This window comes from Budorcas taxicolor, chromosome X (assembly GCF_023091745.1).
Source record: "Budorcas taxicolor isolate Tak-1 chromosome X, Takin1.1, whole genome shotgun sequence".
NCBI lineage: Eukaryota > Metazoa > Chordata > Mammalia > Artiodactyla > Bovidae > Budorcas > Budorcas taxicolor.
Window position 1 is genome coordinate 22,743,909 of NC_068935.1, and position 20,946 is coordinate 22,764,854.

Sequence of the window (20,946 nt, forward strand, 5' to 3'; positions counted from 1 at the left end):
AAAATCCATAGACACATGTACCACAAAGAATAATCTTTGGTGCATGGAAATTTTTTAAAAAGTAACTAGGATATCGAGAGGAAACCAGGATGAAATGTAGACCATGGCACATGAGTCTATCTGGAAATATATGATACAGACTCACTGAAAAGAGTGGGGAAAAGGAGCTGACCAAAGTATCCTTGCAGAATAGTGCTTTGATTGAATACTGTAAGGCTAAATTTTTAAAAGCAACTGTACATAAATCTTGTACTTTACTTGGTAAAGCTGTTACTCAAAGGATATGGGTGAGCAATTATGTTTTTAGAGACACACAAATAAGTAAACATATTGTGGATAATGAAGGCTTAATTTCTCACTCTCAGCTAAAGAATCTGCTAACAAGCAGGAAAAGCTTAAATGAATGTGTGGTACTGTTAGAGCCTGCAATATCAATGGAACCCATGTGTATTTTATTGTAAGTATAAATGAATACATACATATACACATAGGTAAATAAATGAAGAGACATAGGTAGTTAGATTTAGCAATGTGTTTGTTAGTCCACATGTATGTCCTAGCTCTGTCTACTAAGAGGGTCTAGAAATACAATGAAACTTCAGAAACGTGTATAACACAGTTTCTAAATGCCATTTTCCAATAAAAGAAACCAGAGCTCTTTGGAGAAATGACTGATTCAAGGGCTGACGGAGGGAAAATACAAGATGAGCCTGAACCATCTCACAGTTCCAGGAAGTTAGGAAGTGTTTGGAACACAAGAGGGTGGGGCATGTCAAAGGACATGTCATCTGTACATATGGTACAGATGAACCTATTTTCAGAGAAGGAATAGAAACATAGGAATAAAGAATGGATGTATGAACACAGGGTGGGGGTGAGGAGGAAGGTTGGGGAAGGGGAGGGTGGGATGAATTAGGAATGGAATTGACCTACATATACTACCATGTGTAAAACAGATAGCAAGTGGGAAGCAGCTGTATAGCATAGGGAGCTCAGCTCAGTCTCTGTGATGAGGATTGGGTATGCAGGGGGGTGAAAGGGAGGTCAAAGTGGGAGGAGATATATGGATACATATAGCTGAATCACTTCACTGTACAGCAGAAACTAATACAACGTTTTAAAGCAATTATACTCCAACAAAAAAGTAAATAGACTAAAACTCCAAAAGATAGAGATTATCAAATAGATAAAAATTGAGATATAAATATAAATTCTCTACAAGAGCCACATATTCAAAGATACAAGTAATTTGAAAGCAAGATCATAGAAAAAGTCACTCTATGCAAATAGCAAGCATAGGTCAGTTTAGGTCACTGTATGAATATCAGACAAAATATATTTTGTGAAAAGACAATTCAGAGAACTTTACTTTATATGAATATGTAATTGAATGAGAAACAAACTGAACAGAGAGACTTCAAAATTAAGAGTTTAAAAAGCTCTTCCTCAGCAGTTACAGTGCAGTTTATAGAGCATGAATGATTGTTTTCTATTGTGATTGGTTACTAAAAATTTGAGGGCTTCCCAGGTTGCTCCAGTGGTAAAGAATCCCAATGTAGGAGATGTAAGAGATGCATATTTGATCTTTGGGTTAGGAAGATTCTTGGAGTAGGAAATGGCAACCTCTTCCAGTATTATTGCCTGGAAAATCCCATGAGGAGAGGAGTTTACAATACTAGAAACTTACATTCCTTTTAGGATGGTAGCAATGCATAAAGTTACTTGTTTGTAGCTTATTGGCTAGGAAGATTCAAGGTCTTATTAACATGAAGAAACCTTAAGTTTTGTTTAAAGTCAGAGTCAGCATTTCAGAGAAATCAAGACAGTTTTAAGTTTTGGTTACATAGCTATGAGTGTTTAGCTTAGGGAGATACTCAAATTGTGGCTTCTATTTTTTTTTTTCAAAACCAAAATGAAGAGGGACATTTATTAATGAGACAGCATTTATAATTAATTAAGGAGATGAAGAGGGACATTTATTAAAAACACATAGCCAATGTATATGTACCTTAAAAATAATCTCCAAAGAAAAGGGAACTCTCTTGCACTCTTGGTGGGAATGTAAATTTACATAGCCACTATGGAAGATAGCATGGAGACTCCTTAAAACAAACTAGAAATAAAACTACCATATGACCCAGCAATACCACTTCAAGGCATATACCCTAAGGAAAGCAAATTGAAAAAGACACATGAACACCAAAGTTCATTGCAGCACTATTTACAACAGGTAGGGCATGGAAGCAACCCATATGTCCATCAACAGATGAATGGATAAAGAAGTTGTGGTACATATATACAATGGAATACTACTCAGCTATGAAAGGAATGCATTGAGTCAGTTCTAATGAGGTGGATGAACTGAGAGCCTATTATAGAGTGAGGTCAAAGAGAAAACAAATATCGTATTTTAACGCATATGAAATGGCAACCCACTCCAGTATTCTTGCCTGGGTAATCCCATGGACAGAGGAACCTGGTGGGCTACAGCCCATGGGGTCATGAAGAGCCGGACACGACTGAGTGACTTCACTTTCACTTTCATGGAATCCAGAAAGATGGTACTAATGAACCTATTTGGAGGGCAACAATGGAATTCCAGCTGAACTATATCAAATCCTAAAAGATGATGCTGTAAAGTGCTGCATTCAATATGACAGCAAATTTGGAAACCTCAGCAGTGGCCACAGGAATGCAAAAGGTCAATTTTCATTTGATTCCCAAAGAAAGGCAAAGCTAAAGAATGTTCAAACTACTGAACAATTGCACTTATCACACACACTAGTAAAGTAATGCTCAAAATTCTCCAAGCAAGGTTTGAACAGTATGTGAACCGAGAAATTCCAGATGTTCAAGCTGGACGTAGAAAAGGCAGAGGAACCAGAGATCAAATTGCCAACATCCATTGGATTATAGAAAAAGCAAAAGAATTCCAGAAAAAAAAATTCTTCTGCTTCAGGAACTACACCAAAGCTTTTGTGTGGTTTACAACAAACTGTGAAAACTTCTTAAAGAGAAGGGAATAACAGACACCTTAACTGCCTCCTGAGAAATCTGTATGCAGGACAAGAAGCAACTGGCAGAATCAGACACAGAACAATGCACTAGTTCCAAATTGGGAAAGGAGTATGTCAAGGCTGTATATTGTCACACTGCTTATTTAATTTATATACAGAGTACATAATGAGAAATGCTGGGCTGGATGAAGCACAGGCTAGAATCAAAATTGCTGGGAGAAATGTCAATAAAGTCAGATATGCAGATGACACCACCCTTATGGCAGAAAGAGAAGAAGAACTAAAGAGCCTCTTGATGAAAGTGCAAGAGAGTGAAAAAGCTGGCTTAAAACTCAACATTCCAAAAACTAATATCATAGCCTCCAGTCCCATCATTTTATGGCAAATAGACAGGGAAACAAAGGAAACAGTGACAGACTTTATTTTGGGGGGCCCCAAAATGACTACATGTGGTGACTGCAGCCATGAAATTAAAAGATGCTTGTTCCTTGGAAGAAAAGCTATTAGCAAGCTAGACAGAGTATCACAAAGCAGAGACATTACTTTGCCAACAAAGGGCCATCTAGTCAAAGCTATGGTCTTTCCATTAGTCATGTATGGATGTGAGAGTTGGACCATAAAGAAAGCTGAGCATTGAAGAATTGATGCTTTTGAACTGTGGTGTTGGAGAAGACTCTTCAGGGTCACTTGGACTGCAAGGAGATCCAACCAGTCCATCCCAAAGGTAAAAAGTATTGAATATTCATTGGAAGGACTGATGCTGATGTTCCAATACTTTGGCCACCTGATGCGAAGAACTAACTCATTGGAAAAGACCCTAATGCTGGGAAAGATTGAAAGCAGAAGGAGAAGGGAATGACAGAGGATGAGATGGTTGTATGGCATCACTGACTCAATGGACATGAATTTGAGTAAACTCCGGGAGTTGGTGATGGACAGGGATGCCCGGCGTGCTGCAGTCCATGGGGTTGCAAAGAGTCAGACATGACTGAGCGACTGAATTGAATGGAGATGCAGACATAGAGAACAGATTTATGGATAAGGTGGGAGGGAGGGAGGAGAGGGTGAGTCAAATGGAGAGAGTAACATGAACGCATATATACTACCATATATAAATTACATAGCCAATGGAAATTTGCTGTATGACTCACAGAACTCACACCAGTGCTGTGTAACAACCTAGTGGGGGTAGAGATGGGTGGGAGGCGGGAGGGAAATTCAAGAGGGAGAGGACATATGTATACCTATGGTTAATTCATATTGCTGTATGGCAGAAACCAAAGCAATATTGTAAAGCAATTACCCTTCAATTAAAAATGATCTCTAAAATATACGAAGCAAAAGAAGAAAAAGAAAAAAATCAAAGAACTGAAATTAGAGATAGATATAACAGTAACTATAGTTGGAAATTTCCATATTTTATTGTAACTACAAAACCTAAATTTGAAATTTTAATATTCCTTTCTCACCAGAAACTACACAGTAAATTATTTAAGATGTAGAATACTTAAGCAACATTACCACCTAATTTGACTTAAAGGACATAAATGGAACACTACGTCTAACAGTAGCAAAATATGTATCTTTTTAAAGCATACATGGAGTACTTTCCATGAGATTCCATATGCTAATCTACAAAACAAATGTCAATAAATTTTAAAAGACTGAAGTCATATAAAGTATATTATCTTACCACAATGAAATTAAATTAGAAACTGCACAGGGAATTAGAAAAATCTTCAAATTTTACAAATTAATAAGTATACTAAGCATTAGGCTTCCCTGGTAGCTTAAGTGGTAAATAAATTTTCATACAATGCAGAAGACCCGGGTTCAATCCCTGGGTCGGGAAGATCCACTGGAGAAGTGCATGGCAACCCACTCCAGTGTTCTTGCCTGGAGAATTCCATGGACAGAGGAGCCTGATTGGTTACAGTCCATGGGTGCACAAAGAGTCAGACATGGCTGTGTGATTAACACTTTCATTTTTCACACTAGGCATTAGGTTAAAAGGAAATAAAAAATGAAATTCAAATACATAAACAGAATGGAAGCAAACAACAATAAACAATAGCAAAATATTCGAGATGCACCTAAAGCACTACTTAGAGGGAGAGTTATTATGTGTAAACATTTATTTTAGGAAGAAAACTTGAAGTATTTAAGCATCAGTCATAGAAACTAGAAATGGAACAAATCATACCCATTTCCAGAAAAAGAGAGAAAATGATATATATTAAGTGGAAATCAATGGAACAGACAACAGAAAATGAATCGGATCCAGAATAGCTAAAACAATTTTTTTTAAAAACAAGATGTAAAGATGAATGACTTCCACTACCTGATTTCAAAATATCTTGTGAGGCAACCATAGTCAAAACAATGTGGCATTGGTAAAAGAATGTACTTATACATCAGTAAAACAGAATAGAGAGAAAAGGTTCTCTCACATTTCTGGCAAGTTAATTTTCAACAAAGATTTTAAGTCAAGTCAATGGGTAAAGGAGAGTCTTTTCATCAACTGGTGCTGGAACAATTGGATACACATCCATATAATAATAAATTTACAACTTTGTCTCACAGTTTACACAAAGCTTCGCTCAAAAGAGATAAAAAACTGAAGTTTTTAATTGCTAAAATAATCAAGCTTTCAGAGGCAAAGGTGAAAGAATTTTTATGACCTTTTATTAGGCAGAGATTTCTCAGATACAATATAAAAAGCATGCTCCATAAAAAAGTGAAAAAATTAAACTTCCTCTAAACAAAAAAAAACTTTTGTACTTCAAAATACTCCATTAAGAAAATGGAAAGAGAACCCAGAGACTGGAATAACTTGAAGAATGAATTTCCAAATTATTTTACTCAGGGGTCAGTAAACTACAGCTCATGTTCCAGTTTATTTTTATATAACTAAAGTTTTACTGCAACATAGTCATGACCTTATGTTTATGTATTGTCTGTGGGTGCTTACATGCTACAATGGCAGAGTTATGAGAAACATATGACCCACACAGCAAAAAAAATATTTACTCTCTGACAGTTTATAGAGGAAACAAATGCTAAGTCCTGATATAAAAGTTAAAGGTCTTATATCCAGAACATGTAAAATATTTTGATAGCTGAATAATAAGAAAAACAACACTTAAATGGACAAATTATTTAAATAGGCACATCAGTATCACCAAAACTGAGCAGGACCCTCTGGAGCCTTCATGGTACAGATCCTTCCCCCATATCTTCTGCTGCTCCTCTCTGAAGTACCTAGATAACAGTATCCACACATTTCCTGAGCTATTTTACAGGTATTAAAATCCCAAGTAAATAGTAGATGTTAACTACAAGTAGCCCTCAAGGCCTACTGGATCCTTAGGATTGATAATGTTAACCCCTGTGATATCACCCTGTTATGTCACTATCAACCAATGAGAACTATGCATGAGTTGATAAAAAAATAAATAAACTGGAAACAATCCAACTACCCAGCAGCTGATTAAAATAAATTGCTTCAGGTCACACAGCTCATAAATGGTAATGCTGAGTTTTGAACCTAGGAAGTTACATTACAGAATCCAAACACTTTAGCACTATACTCTAATGTCTTTCATATCTGACAGTAATATCCATGTTAATGGTGAAAAGTTCTCTCCATTATAAGGTAGAGAGAGAGCTACAAGGGTAAAAGTTGACCATAAGGTTGTCAAATTATCAGGACTTTCAGTGTCAGTTTAAAATGATTTAATAATTGAGAACAATTAGTTCTCATTTTTTTATATTTTAAATCCTTATTAAATAGGTAAAGTCTTCAACATACTAAGAATAGTGAAGGGATCTAGGAAGTAACATGTTTCAGAGAAAGAGGGACAGTATCTGCTATCTCCCTACTTTTCACAGATTTAAAAATTGCACAAGTTGTTAACTAGGACTGAAAGGATGCTTGTTATCAGAGAAAGGAGGGGGTACACTTGCAAAATATTTGCTTTCTTCTTCATTCCTCCTCAAAAATTTGACTGGCCTTTCATTTTTCTGGCTCAGTAAAGGATAACTTAAAAGGTCAGAGCTCTTGTTGTGCCAACTGAGAAACATAACACATAGAATACAAAAATTACAGTGTTATGCCTCATGCTTGCTAAACATCTCCTTTATTCTGAGACAGCATTACTCGGACTTAAGGCTGATACCCCTGAACTTGAACTTGCTTGGACTTCCCTACCTTGATGAGTAGCTAAGGCTTTGGATGACATCTGTCAGATAACCCTCCATTCCAAGTTTCCTATATCACCATCTTTTGAGAGCTATATTTGACTCTCCATTTTCCTTTTACGTTTAATAAATTTAAAGGTATAATGGGCCACTTTAAGACAATTCAGTCATTGCATTGTGTGATTTTAGACAATATCATTTTTCTCTTGTCAAACACATATGATGTTTCTTTCAGATAATTTTATTTTATTTTTTATTTTAAATTGAAGAATAATTGCTTTACAGAATTTTGTGGTTTTCTGTCATACATCAACAAGAATCAGCCACAAGCACACCCATGTCCCTTCCTTCCCAGACCTCTCTCCCATCTCCCTCCCCATCCCACTCTTCAGCCTGTCAAAGAGCCCTTGTTTGAGTTCCCTGAATCATACAGCAAATTCCCAATGTCTATCTATTTTACATATGGTATTGTAAATTTCTATGGTACTCTCTCTATATATCTTCCCTCCTCCCTCCTCTCCTCCCCACATGTCCATAGGTCTGTTCTCTATGTCTGTTTCTCCATTGCTTCCCTGAAAATAAATTCATCAGTGCCATCTTTCTAAATTCCATATATATGCGTCAGTATACAATATTTATATTTCTCTTTCTGACTTATTTCACTCTGTATGGTAGGCTCTAGGTCCGTCCTCCTCATTAGAATATATTCAAATGTGTTCCTTTTTATGGCTGACTAGTATTCCATTGAGAGGCTTTTCTTGTAGCTCAGCTGGTAAAGAATCTGCTGCAATGCAAGAAACCTGGGTTCAATTCCTGGGTCAGGAAGATCCCGTGGAGAAGGAAAGGGCAACCCACTCTAGTATTCTTGCCTGGAGAATCCAGTAGACAGAGGAGCCTGGCAGGCTACAGTCCATGTGGTCGCAAGAGTTGGACATGAATTAGTGACTAAACCACCACAAGTATTCCAATGTATATATGTACCACAACTTCTTTATCTGTTCATCTGTTGATGGACACCTAGGTTGCTTCCATGTTCTAGCTATTGTAAATAGTGCTGCAATGAATATTGGGGTACATGTGTCTTTTTCAATTTTGGTTTCCACAGGGCATATGCCTAGGAGTAGGATTGCTGCATCATATGGTGGTTTTATTCCCAGCTTTTTTTTTAATTCCTAACTTTTTAAAGAATCTCCATACCATATAGCCATAGTGGCTGTATCAGTTTACATTCCCACAAGCAATGCAAGTGTTCCCTTTTCTCCACCCCCTCTCCAGCATTTATTGTTTGTAGACAATTTGATGATGGCCATTCTGACTGGTGTGAGGTGGTATCTCATTGTAGTTTTGATTTGTATTTGCTGGTGGCTCAGAGGTTAAGGCGTCTGCCTGCAATGCAAGAGGCCTGGGTTCAATCCCTGGGTCGGGAAGATCCCATGGAGAAGAAAATGGCAATCCACTCCAGTATTCTTGCCTGGAGAATCCCATGGATGGAGGAGCCTGGTGGGCTACAGTCCATGGGGTCACAAAGAGTCGGACACGACTGAGCGACTTCACTTTCACTTTCAATAATGAGTGATGTTGAGCATCTTTTCCTGTGCTTGTTAGCCGACTGTATGTCTTCTTTGGAGAAATGTTTCTTCAGGTTCCTTTCCCACTTTTTGATTGGGTTGTTTGCTTTTCTGGTATTGAGTTGTATGAGATGCTTGTATAGTTTGGAAATTAATTCCTTGTCAGTCATTTCCTTTGCTATTATTTTCTCCCATTCTGAGGGTTGTTTTTTCACCTTGTTTGTAGTTTCCTTTGCTGTGCAAAAGCTTTTAAGTTTAATTAGGTCCCACTTGTTTATTTTTGTTTTTATTTCCATTACTCAGATTTTTCAATATATGAAAATCAATCAACATGATACACCATATTAACAAATTGAAAGATAGAAACCATATGATCATCACATACATGCAGAGAAAGCCTTTGACAAAACTCAGCATCCATTTATGATAAAAATGCTTCAAAAAATGGGCATAAAAAGAACCTACCTCAAAATAGTAAAGGCCATATATGAAAACCTCACAGCAAATATTATTCTCAGTGGTTGAAAACTGAAAGCATTCCCTCTAAGATCAGGAACAAGACAAGGGTGTGCACTCTCACCACTATTATTCATCATAGTTTTGGAAGTTCTAGCTACAGCAATTAGAGAAGAAAAAGAAATAAAAGGAATCCAGGTCAGAAAATAAGTAAAACTCTCACTGTTTGCCGATGACATGATACTATACACAGAAAACCCAAAGAAACTATCAGAAAATTACTAGAGCTAATCAGTGAATTTAGCAAAGTCACAGGATACAAAGTCAATACACAGAAATCACTTGCATTTCTATATACTAACAATGAAAAATCAGAAAAAGAAATTAAGGAATCAATCCCATTCACCACTGCAACAAAAATAATTAATTTTGTCACCTAAGGAGACAAAAGAACTGTGCACAGAAAATTATAAGACATTAATGAAAGAAATAAAAGACAACATAAACAGATGAAGAGATATTCCATGTTCCTGGGTAGGAAGAATCAATATTGTTAAAATGACTATACCATCAAATGCAATCTATGGATTCAGTGTGATCCCTACCAAATTACCAATGTCATTCTTCACAGAACTTGAAAAAAAATTTTCAAAATTCATATGGAAACATGAAATATCCTGAATAGCCAAAGCAGATTTGAGAAAGAAGAATGGAGCCAGAGGAATCAACTTCCCTGACTTCAGACTATACTACAAAGCTACAGTCATCAAGACAGTATGGTACTGCCACAAAAACAGAAATATAGACCTGTGGAACAAGATAGAGAGCCCAGAGATAAACCCACACATCTATGGGTACTTTATTTTTTACAAAGGAGGCAAGAATATACAATGAGGCAAAGATAGGCTCTTCAATAACCTTCAATAAACGGTGCTGGGAAAACTGGACAGCTATTTGCAAAAAGAATTAAATTAGAATACTACCTAAAGCCATACACAAAGATAAACTCAAAATGGCTTAAATATGCAAATGTAAGACAAGAAATTATTAAACTCTTAGAGGAAAACATAGGCAGAACATTTGAAGATGTAAGTTAAAGCAAGATCTTCTATGACACACTTCTTAAAGTAATGGAAATAACAACAAAAATAAACAAGTGGGACCTAATTAAATTTAAAAGCTTTTGCACAGCAAAGGAAACTACAAACAAGGTGAAAAGACAATTTTATTAATACTTCTACTTCGATTAGTACCTTAACTTCACTTAGCTGCATTTGTTTGATGTGAATAAATTTTTGGTTTTGAATTGCCTACTTAAAATAAATCATTGATGTTATTGGCCTATCAGAAATTTAAGCTATTTGGTGAGGCACTGGAAGCTACAAAAAGCCATTCTCTGTTTAGATACAGGCTACTGATGCTGCTGCAATAAGTGTTTTAGAAGGAACAACATTCCTGGTTTACCTCATTAAATTTGGTGCACTATGTACATTTCATTCCCCTTACAATGCAGGAATAGGACAGAGACAGCTGCACAGATACAACATAGACAGTGATTCATTGTTTTAAAATCCTAAGAAGAAAGCACCATTTCTTCTTATTATTCTTCTCCTTTGCCAACTACCCTTTCTTGTTGGCTAAAAAAATCTGACCAATGTATTATATACATTATATACATTCTCATCAACATTGTAGGAGGGTTCCTTTCTTTCCACACCACCCCCCAGCATATATTATTTTGATGATGGCCACTCTGTGAAGTAATACCTCATTGTAGTTTTGATTTGCATTTCTCTAATAATTAGTGATTATCACACTAATCAGTGTTATACACAGCAGTAACACATTGAGGAATAAAAAACATATGATCATCTCAATAGATGCAGAAAAAGCTTTTGACAAGATTCAACACCCATCTATTACAAAATCTCTCCAGAAAGTGGACATAAAGGGGAACAACTTCAATAAAATAAAGGCCATATGTGACAAACCCACAGGTAACATCATATTCAGTATTGAAAAGCTGAAAGCATTTCCTTTAAGACCAGGAACAAGACAAGAATGTCCACACTCACAACATTTATTCAACATGATTTTGGAAGTCTGAGCCATAGTAATCATAGAAAAAGCAATGAAAGGAATCAAAATTAGTAAAGAAGAAGTAAAAGTGTCACTGTTTGCAGATGACATGATACTATACATAGAAAATCCTAAAGATGCTAGAAAAAACTACTGAACTCATCAGTGAATTTAGTAAAGTTGCAGGATACAAAATTAATGCACAGAAATCTGTTTCATTTCTATATACTAACAATGAATACTAACAAAGAGAAATTAAAGAAACAATTCCATTTATCACTGCATCAAAAAGAATTAAATACTTAGAAATAAACCTACTTAAGGACTGTAAGACACTATAAGACACTGATAAAAGAAATTGAAGTGGATTCAGATGGAAGGATAAGATATACCATGTTCTTGGACTGGAAGAATCAATACTCTCAAAATGACTATACCACCTAAGGCAATCTAGAGATTCAATGCAATCCATGTCAAATCACCAATGGCAAGTTTCACATAACTAAGGCCAAAAAAAAAAAAAAAAAACTCTTTAAATTTGTATATAGACACAAAATACTCTTAATAATTAAAGCAATATTGTTTTAAAAAAATGTGTAACTGGATGAATTAGGCTCCCTGACTTCAGACTATACTACAAAGCTTCAGTCATCAAAAAGCACTACGGTACTGGCACAAAAACAGAAATATATATCAATGGAACAGGATAGAAAGCCCACAAATAAATCCACATACCTATTATCAGTTAATCTACAACAAAGGAGGTTAAGATGGTACGATGGAAAACAGTCTTTTCAATAAATAGTGCTGGAAAACTGGACAGCTGCATGCAAAAAAATAAAATTAGAACGTTCTTTGACACCATACACACACACACACAAAAAAACATGAAATGAATTAAAGACCTAAATGTAAGACAAGATACTTATACAACTGTTAGATGAAAACATAGGCAGAACACTCTGACATAAATTGATTTTATCTACCTCCTATAGTAATGAAAATAAAAACATAAATAAATGGGACCTAATTAAACTTAAAAACTTCTGCACAGCAAAGGAAACCATAAACAAAAATGAAAAGATAACACACAAAATGGGAGAAAATATTTGCAAACAAAGCAATTGACAAGAAATTAATCTCTAAAACATATAAACAGAGGATGTAGAAATTAAACATGAGAAAAGGCAAATAAAGACATGAGTTAACATAATGTGTTTGATGGGACAGTTAAGAGACTAGTCTAACTGGATTTACAAATGTTGCCAGGGATCATATAAAAGAGGAAACTAACATCTTGCGAGTGCCTATTATGTTCAAGACAATCAGTATGCTACTGTTCAGATATTATTTCATATATATATATGTATATATAATTCATATGTAAGAATTATCGACTCTACCTCAAAAATATATCTCAGATCTGATCCCTTCTCCAATTTCACCTGATCCTAGCCACATTCACCTTGGATCTGATCCCTTTCTCCAATTTCACCTGATCCTAGCCACTTTCACCGCTTGCCTGGATTACTGCAATGACTTTCTGACTGGTCTATCTGCTAACAATATTCAACTTAACACAAAAAGAAGACAGCAAAAGGAAAAGAAAGGAAAGGCAGAGATCGCCAGTATAGATTAAAGCAAACCAAATTTACCAATGTATAAAAAGTCTAACACCTTGTAGCTGAGTATGTTTTATATAGGAATGCTTGACAAGGAAAATCAATAAATGAAAATCAGTATATCATGTGATTAAAGGAGTAAAACAATATGATAATGTCAGTGGATTTTAAAAAAGCACTTGATAAAAATCCAATTTCCCAAAAAAACCCTTTTTAGAAAATCACCCTCAATTTGGTAAAGAATAATCTGCAGATATAAATTTATATTAAAAAAAAAAACAAACCAGTAAGCAGAAGTTAGGAATTTCAGGGGCTCTAAACTTCAAGTCTTCTGTAGCCTGACCTACCCTGTGCAGTCAGAATTGAGAAGGGGGACATGTTAAAAATTCAGGTTTCTGGGATATCTATAGTAAAGACATTTGTATATATATAAAAAAGAATATCTGCAGAAAACTTAATATTGTACTTAATGGTACAAATATGAGTATTTTGCCCTGTATATTGGGAACAAGGAAAGAATGCACATTCACACAATTGCTGTCCAGCATTGTCTTAAAGGTCCAAGTCATTATACTAAAGCAAAAAAAAAAAAAAAAAAAAAAAAGAAAGAAAGAAAGAAATACATTTAAAAATCACTTAGAAAGGAAGAAGTAAGTGTCTGTACTGATGTGTAGATTATCCTATACATCCACAACCATGGCAAGAACTAGTAAGTGAATTTAGCAAAGAAGAAAGATACAAAGTTAACAAACAAAGGTGAAATTAAACTTTAGAAAGTTAATTTTAAAATTAATTACTCCAAAGAAGACATACAGATGGCTGAAAACACATGAAAAGATGCTCAGCATCACTCATTATCAGAGAAATGCAAATCAAAACCACAATGAGGTACCATTTTACGCCAGTCAGAATGGCTGTTATCCAAAAGTCTACAAGCAATAAATGCTGGAGAGGATGTGGAGAAAAGGGAACCCTCTTACACTGTTGGGGGGAATGCAAACTGGTACAGCCACTATGGAGAACAGTGTGGAGATACCTTCAAAAACTGGAAACAGAACTGCCTTATGACCCAGCAATCCCACTGCTGGGCATACACACCAAGGAAACCAGAATTGAAAGAGACACGTGTACCCCATTGTTCATTGCAGCACTGTTTATAATAGCCAGGACATGGAAGCAACCTAGATGTCCATCAGCAGACGGATGGATAAGAAAGCTGTGGTACATATACACAATGGAATATTCACTTCAGTTCAGTCGCTCAGTCGTGTCGGACTCTTTGAGACTCCATGAATCACAGCACACCAGGCCTCCCTGTCCATCACCAATTCCCAGAGTTCACTCAAACTCATGTCTATCGAGTCAGTGCTGCCATCTAGCCATCTCATCCTCTGTCGTTCCCTTCTCTTCCTGCCCCCAATCCCTCCCAGCATCAGGGTCTTTTCCAATGAGTCAACTCTTTGCATAAGGTGGCCAAAGTATTGGAGTTTAAGCTTTAGCATCAGTCCTTCCAATGAACACCCAGGACTGATCTCCTTTAGGATGAACTGGTTGGATCTTGGCAGTCCAGGGGACTCTCAAGAGTCTTCGCCAACACCACAGTTCAAAAGCATCAATTCTCCAGTGCTAGGCTTTCTTCACAATCCAGCTCTCACATCCATACATGACCACTGGAAAAACTTTAGTCTTGACTAGACGGACCTTTGTTGGCAAAGTAATATCTCTGATTTTCAATATTCTATCTAGGTTGGTCATAATTTTTCTTCCAAGGAATAAGCATCTTTTAATTTCATGGCTGCAGTCACCATCTGCAGTGATTTTGGAGCCCCCCAAAATAAAGTCTGACACTGTTGCCACTGTTTCCCCATCTATTTGCCATGAAGTGATGGGACCAGATGCCATGATCTTTGTTTTCTAAATGTTGAGCTTTAAGCCAACTTTTTCACTCTCCTCTTTCACTTTCATCAAGAAGCTTTTTAATTCCTCTTCACTTTATGCCATAAGGGTGGTGTCCTCTGCCTATCTGAGGTTATTGATATTTCTCCCAGCAGTCTTGATTCTAGCTTATGCTTCTTCCAGCCCAGCGTTTCTCATGATGTACTCTGCATATAAGTTAAATAGGCAGGGTGACAACATACAGCCTTGATGTACTCCTTTTCCTATTTGGAACCAGTCTGTTGTTCCCATGTCCAGTTCTAACTGTTGCTTCCTGATCTGCATATAGGTTTCCCAAGAGGCAGGTCAGATGGTCTGGTATTTCCATCTTTACTCAGCCATTAAAAAGAATACATTTGAATCAGTGTTAATGAGGTGAATGAAACTGGAGCCTATTATACAGACTGAAGTAAGCCAGAAAGAAAAATATCAACACAGTATATTAACGCATATATATGGAATTTAGAAAGATGGTTATGATAATCCTGTATCTGAGACAGCAAAAGAAACACAGAAGTATAAAACAGTCTTTTGGACGCTGTGGGAGAGGGTGAGAGTGGGATGATTTGGGAGAATGGCATTGAAATATGTATATTATCATATGTGAAACGAATCGCCAGTCCAGGTTTGATGCATGAGACAACGTGCTCAGGGCTGGTGCACTGGGATGACCCAGAAGGATGGGATGGGGAGGAAGGTGGGAGGGGGGTTCAGGATGGGAAACACATGTACACGCATGGTGGAGTCATGTCAATGTATGGCAAAACTAATACAATATTGTAAGTAATTAGCTTCCAATTAAAATAAATAAATTTATATTTAAAAATAAACAGTTGTTTACTAGGAAGGATTATGAAGGATTTTTGTGTTACTACGAAGGAATTTTGTGTTTTTTTTTTTTTTTTTAAGAAAAATACTACTTATCAGAGACACCTAATGTAGAACAGAGTGACAGGATTAAACATTAACAGAGGAAGCAAGACATTGAATGAGAGGCAGAAATGAACAGGAAGATATAATAATGCTATTGAGACCATTAAAGATAAGTATTGCCAGACTTCCCTGGTAGCACAGAGGATAAAAATCCACCTGTCAATGCAGGGAGCACAGGTTCGATCCCTGATCTGGGATGATTCCACATGCCATGGAGCGACTAAGCCTGTGCACCACAACTACTAAGCCTGTGCTCTAGAGTCTGTGAGCCGCAACTACTGAGCCCCCATGCTGCAACTACTGAAGCCAATGTGCCTAGAGCCTGTGCTACGCAATAAGAGAAGCCACTGCAATGAGAAGCCCACACACTGCAATGAAGTGTAGCCCCTGCTCTCCACAACTAAAGCTCATGCATAGCAATGAAGACCCAGTGCAACCAAAAATAAATAAATATTTTTTAAAAAGATAAGTATTACTTATTCCAAAATTTATTGAAATGTAATCCGTGACATGAAGGGAAGGGAGATTGTGACCCAAAACAAATAGTGACATTTCCCAAAAGTACTCTTTAAATGTATCTTTTCTAAAATCCCAGCCATAAAGCAACCAGTCCACAAGAAAACAGAATTGGGCTAAAAGCTACACTTTCTTACAGTCTATTTTTCTCCATATCATCCAAATCATTTTATATAACAAGTAAACTAGGGAAATATTTATAGGAAACCATATCAAAAGCTATCCTAGGATTCTTTTCTATTAATAACTGTGGCCCTGAGAAACAATGAATTTTGTATGATCACATTGTTAGCTTTTTACATTTACATAGTGACTTCTAGGTCAGTATCATGTTTCAGAAGACAAACCTATCCTGTTATCCTACTACTCAAATCTGACAGATATGAACACATACTGTGAAATAAGATACAAGGAACTAAATATTTAATTTTACTGCATTTGTGTTAACCTTTCCAACTCTTTAATGTAGGATGAACTGAAATTTCAGTGTTCTAATGTCCCCAATGTAATTTATCTTAAATTTTGGCAATTTGACTTGGTTTTAAATACGTAAAGCAGATTATAAAAAATATAAGCATTTTGATGAATTGTTTCTAAATTTCAAAAATAGAAATGCAATCTGTAAGAATTATTTGATGCTTACCCTGTAAGAGTACCAAAATAATGTTAGCCTATTGGACTTTTTTCATAATAGCATTGGGTGCTGCATTCTGTTACCATATTGGAATAATTAGAATATTAAAACCTTGGCAGAGTATTTTTCACTAAATATAATGATTTTACCCACTAGAAAAATATTTCCTTATGCCTAATTTTAATTTATTTATAGATGTTTAATACTTGTATTAAATTTCTTTTTTTAATAAAAATTTATTTATTTTAATTGGAGGTTAATTACTTTACAATATTGTATTGGTTTTGCCATACATCAACATGAATCCGCCACAGGTATACAGATGTTCCCCATCCTGAACCCCACTCCCTCCTCCCTCCCTGTACCATCCCTCTGGGTCGTCTCAGTGAGCCAGCCCCAAGCATCCAGTATCATGCATCGAACCTGGACTGGCGATTTGTTTCATATATGATATTATACATGCTTCAATGCCATTCTCCTATAGAAATATGTATATATGATCTTTTCAGATTATAGCTCTTAAAGGACCAAAATGTATACTTCAAAAAGTTCAATAATATTTTTTAAATTGATAGAACATGATTTGTATTTATCCCTAGCTTTATGCACCTTTTTATCTTATTTAATTAATCCTCTATTGCTGGACATGTAGTTGCTTCTAATGTTTGTTCTTACAAACATTTCTGCAAGGAATATTCTTGCATAGATATATGAGTCAAAGGTGTATATACATTTTATAACATGACAGATGTTGCCAAATTTCTCTTCAAAGATGATATACCAGTTTATACTGCTTCCGAAATACATGTATTGGGATTTTCTGACATCCTTACCAATAATTTATCTTTAATTTTCAGTTACACTGAATAATTTTATATGATCATTATCCCTAAATGTTTTTCTTACTTTGAATTTCTTGTTCACATCCATTTTCCCCTAGTATGTTCTTTCTTCTCATTTAAGTATTTCTTTATTATACTAAAGACATTATTCCTTCATGTGCTGTTTGGAATGGGTCAATACTTACTTATATGCAATTACTGGTTAGTAGATGATACTGTTAATTTTTATTAAACTTGGTTAAACAAATTATCCGAGTTGTCAAATAAAATTTTTCTAAGATAAAACTGTAGATAATTTTATAAGAAATAATGAACTTGGTATTCATTGGATGTCTGCTTTGTGTTAGAAACTCTGCTGTGTGTGGTCACATACATTTTCTAAATCCTTTCAGAAACATAGTGAAGTGGTTATTTTTAATCTCTTGTTTTATAGATGAGGAAAATGTCAAATAATTTAGGCAAATTGGTCAAGAACAAATGCACATAAACAGAAGAACTAGGAATTTAACCTGGGTCTTTCTGATTCTAAAATATATGCGTTTAAAGATTCAGTTATGATTTATATCATTAACTATGTCTCACTCATAGCAGGCAATCAAAAACATTGGTTGAAAAATGAAATGAATATTAGGAATATTGTCAGGTAGATCAGCTTGACTGAAAAGTGTCCAAATACTTGACAATGAATCTCCTGCCAATTATATACACCATCTCTGAGGTAGAATGGACCCAGCCACTGCCAAGTGTCTTCTTCAACTCCAACAAGTATTATAGGAGAAGAACCAAGAGAATTAATACATACCAAGGGGAAACTTTTACTCTTAAAGTTGTCTATTTAGAAGAACTACATCAGGAATATGTGTATAACATGTTAAGAAGCACTTGGCTATTTTGCAAGCTTAAAATTATTTATTTAGTAGCCTCATTACCCTAACCTCTAAGTAGATAATTGACCATTGGTGAATAACAGTGGCTTTATACTTATGTTGATGCTGCTGACAACTCTCTGCTTATCTGCCATGTAGAGGCAGAATCATGTTTACACAGAAAATAAGAGAGAACTGAAATCTTTGTACTAATAACTTAAAGGATAATTTCTCAGAATGTAAATCTTATGGAAAATGATGCATATTTTTAGCTATCAATAAGTTGAACATACACTAACACAAAAGAGAGAATCCAAACTAACCCACTCAATTAAGTTACCCTTGCTACTTGCTTCTCAATTTGAATATATAAGTGAATTTTACTTTTGTACCTATTTAGCTGGGTAATAGGACCAAATTTTTCTATAAAGTGGTAGAATAGGAAACTGAGAATGTTATTTTCCTAAGAAACTCTATCAGTTACTACCTTTGCCAAATAATTGATCTAAGGGAGTGATTTTATCATATTTGAGAAACCTATAAGCATTTTTTAATTGAATTTCACCTGCAAATAACTTTTACTAATATATTTTACATTAATTTGACATAGCATACAATACTAGATTGTTCAAAAGAGAAGAGGTTTTAGATCATCTAGACCAGTGGTTCTCAACTTTGGTTACGCATTAGAATATCTGTCAATGAGGCTGTGGTATCTTATTTTTGGAAAAGCCCACTAGATAATCTTTTTACAGGCAGCCATGTTTGAGGTCAGTAATCCTGTTGGGTTCAGTTCAGTTCAGTTCAGTTCAGTCGCTCAGTCGTGTCTGACTCTTTGCGACCCCATGAACCACAGCACACTAGGTCTCCCTGTCCATCACCAACTCCCAGAGTCCACTCAAACCCATGTCCATCGAATCAGTGATGCCATCCAACCATCTCATCCTCTGTCGTCCCCTTCTCTTCCTGCCCTCAATCTTTCCCAGGGTCAGGGTCTTTTCAAATGAGTCATTTTTTCACATCAGGTGGCCAAAGTATTGGAGTTTCAGCTTCAACATCAATCCTTCCAATGAACACCCAGAACTAATCTCCTTTAGAATGGACTGGTTGGATCTCCTTGCAGTCCAAGGGACTCTCAAGAGTCTTCTCCAACACCACAATTCAAAAGCATCAATGCTTCGGCGCTCAGCTTTCTTTATAGTCCAACTCTCACATCCATACATGACCACGGACCATACATAACTAGACGGACCTTTGTTGACAAAGTAATGTCTCTGTAACTTTCCTTCCAAGGAGTAAGCCTCTTTTAATTCTGTTGTGTTAGGTTAGTTTTAAAGCAATTTTTCCGTGAACACAATTCCACAGCAAAATTAAAATCCAGAGATACCTAATCATGGCTGTTTTTATCTCACAGTAGAAACTAAGTTTTGCTCTTTCAAGTCACTGAAAGAGGCATTGTTGCAAGCAGTTTTACCATTTTCACTTTGTTTTCCCAATTATTACATAAAGAGCAAAAGTTCATCAAATTTATGTTATAAGCCTTATATCAACTTAAAATAAATGTCTTTCATAAGCATGCAAGTCACAAACTTAAACATTTCATAAAATTTTAAAGCAAATATATTAACAATCAAAATTATATTATTTTTCCCTTTCTATGCTTAATAAATTTCTACTCATTTTTAAATTTCACTTTCTCTTTGAAACTTTTACTTATGCTTTTAGCAAATTTTACCTGTGTCAGATAAGTTCTGAATATAAATAAAAAATAAATATAAAACAGTTGATATATATATATATAATTTGATGATCACTTGATTATTAACTTATTTTTGTAATAGTAGTCTTTGGCAAAGAAGAGATTAAATATATAGATTATCTTAAAAATTTTCTTTTGAATGACAATATACCTACAGACATATTATATTATGTATGATATTATACTGGGTTTCTGCAAAATCATATGGAAAACATGAGCAAACTTTTTGGCCAACCCAACGTATTGTAAAAAATGCTGTGACAGTTTTGTCTTTAGCTTAGAGATGAGGACAATTTTTAAAGGAGACTTTTTCAGAGACAGGAGAAAAGGCTCCTACACTGGCCAGAATTGGGGATCATGCCCAGGTATGGAATCCTCTAAGATTTCTTAAGAAGTATAATTTTTTTCTACTTATTAAAAAGTTACAGTTATTGAGAATTAAGTAACCTCTTTTGGGCTTCCCTTGTGGCTCAGCTGGTAAAGAATGCACCTGCAATGTGGGAGACCTGGGTTCAATTC